General features: G+C 43.2%; 1 protein-coding gene across 3 annotated transcripts in view; it reads right to left on the bottom strand.

Annotated features, from left to right (window-relative positions):
- Positions 1 to 2,500, bottom strand: part of LOC121711445 (pleckstrin homology domain-containing family G member 1) — a 108,349-nt gene that overhangs the window by 32,011 nt on the left and 73,838 nt on the right. The window lies entirely within an intron of this gene.

Below are 2,500 nucleotides of genomic sequence, written 5' to 3'. Positions count from 1 at the left end.
AACTAACACAGGTAGTTAGATTAACTAACACAATGAGTTAAATTAACTAACACAGGTAGTTAGATTAACTAACACAATGAGTTAAATTAACTAAGACAGTGAGTTAGATTAGCGAGAGCGGAGGGGAAAAGACAGGGAGTTATATTAACACAGTGAGTCACAGTATGATGGAGTCATTACGATGCCAAAAATACGACGATAAAGCAAAACCACATATTTCCCACAGCACTGTTGCTTTTTCATGCAGCCAAGCCTCAAGCGCAAGGGAAAAAAACCCTGCCAAACCATAAATATCCCTTTCTCTCTCTGTCTCACATGTGCATACACACACACACACACACACACACACACACAGAAAGAGATCTCCTCTCTATCTCAGCGCGATGCCAGTGGGGTACAGGGCTGACCACAGAGTGCCGAGTCGTGTGTTTTCTCCCCCAAAACGAAAATGACCTTGAAGGCTGTCCAGGAGCTGCTAAGCAGTGGCCCCTCACTAGTCTGCCTGCTTGCTCAAGAACACACACTCACACACACACACACAAAAACACATACGTGCATAAACATACTGAAGATGGCTGTTTCTGTAAATACACTAAATGGAGGCTAAACATCAAAGGGATATAAAAAAGATTAACCAGCATACACACACACCCACACACACACACACACATAAACACATAAACACACACAACCACTAGTGGCTTCACTCAGACTACCGTTTCCTCTGTGTGTCCGGTACGGGGGACACCTCAGCCGGAACAGCCAGCCTCTCCTCAGGCCTCCAGATACTCACACACACACACACACACACACACACACACACACACAGACCATATCTGCCTGTAGTTCATTCCAACGTGCTCACAGGTTCTCACACATAACTGCTGCATACAAAAAGTAACAAGATGTCAAGAAAAGTGATTTCTATCCACACTAAAACAACTTTAAAAGTGATTTCTATCCACGCTAAAACAACCTTAAAATGGGCAGAGTATTGCCATATGTGTGTGTGCAATATTGCTAGTTAGACTCTGGCCCTGAAACATCTGTTCCCCAGCAGGCTACCAAAACACACGGCCTCAGTTCAAACAGATGATTCTTCACTCTTTATTGTCTTATTCACTGAACCCTAAAGGGTGTGGTTTGTGTATGAATACCAGAGCAATGGCAGAGCAAAAAGTTTTTGGTTTTGAGCTATCCACCCAGGCAAGAAATACATTGCCAGACACCATCTCTCGTAATTTTACAATGAACGAGTATAGGTGCATATTTTCAGTGCTGCTTTGTAAACATCTCCAGCTCTATGGGTCCTATTTTGAATTATTTGCGAAGTGCAAAGTATCCAGTCCAAGTAAAACTAATTTAATAACTAGACAAAATCAATTTGCTAATTGAACACTGTGGGCAAGACATTCAACACAAACACTGAAGAGTCAGCTAATTTAACACCAAGCAAGACATCTACCAACCACCACTACATCATGAGACATCTAAGAACCAGCCACTAGGACACCACAAGCATACTGCATCAATTTGGTGAAAAAACATACTTGATTGATTTGGTGAAGAAGCATACTGGGTGAATTAGGTGGGAAAATGCACTGCATCAGTATAAGGTGAAAAGCATAGTGCATGGATTAGGTGAAAATAGGCACAGCACCACCTGCAGAGGCCAGAGATGGAAGTGCAGTCCACTGACCCCCCGCTCCACTGCAAGGCTTTCTCCTACACCCAAACCCCTCTATAGCTGTGCTACTATTCAAACCTACACCCAAACTCCTCCATAGCTGTGCTGCTATTCAAACCTACACCCAAACCCCTCCATAGCTGTGCTGCTATTCAAACCTACACCCAAACCCCTCCATAGCTGTGCTACTATTCAAACCTACACCCAAACCCCTCTATAGTTTAGCTGTGCTGCTATTCAAACCTACACCCAAACCCCTCCATAGCTGTGCTGCTATAAAAACCTACATCCAAACCCCTTCATAGCTGTGCTACTATTCAAACCTACACCCAAACCCCTTTATTCAAACCTACACCCAAAATCCTCCATAGCTGTGCTACTACTCAAACCTACACCCAAACCCCTCTATAGTTTAGCTGTGCTACTACTTAGCTAGCTAACATAACCTCTCTCAGTTATACATACACAAAATCTGATTACTTATATTTGCTGTAAGTGTCAGCTCAGGGTCAATGGGGTGTGCCATTTACATGGTCTTCTTCTACAAGGGTCAATCTGAACTCCTCTAAGGTTTTAACAGTTCAATAGTTAGCTAGCCGCCAAAAGACCTCTCACACAAATTTAGATCAGACTCTTAAAGTGGTTGATTCAAATCTAAAGACTGATTGCTAGCCAATACAAGTCTCATCTCACTTACATGTACTTCTGTGAGTCCAAATGGGCTATTCTCACCGGTCGTCCATTAGCCTAAACACAGCCCAGACTCTGAGAGGTAGTAGTGCTTTTACAGTAGGTCAGAGGGGGAGATATGAG

This window comes from Alosa sapidissima, chromosome 6, assembly GCF_018492685.1.
Source record: "Alosa sapidissima isolate fAloSap1 chromosome 6, fAloSap1.pri, whole genome shotgun sequence".
Taxonomy (NCBI): Eukaryota; Metazoa; Chordata; class Actinopteri; order Clupeiformes; family Clupeidae; genus Alosa; species Alosa sapidissima.
The sequence above is the reverse complement of the archived record's forward strand: the minus strand, read 5'-3'. Positions and strand labels throughout refer to the sequence as shown.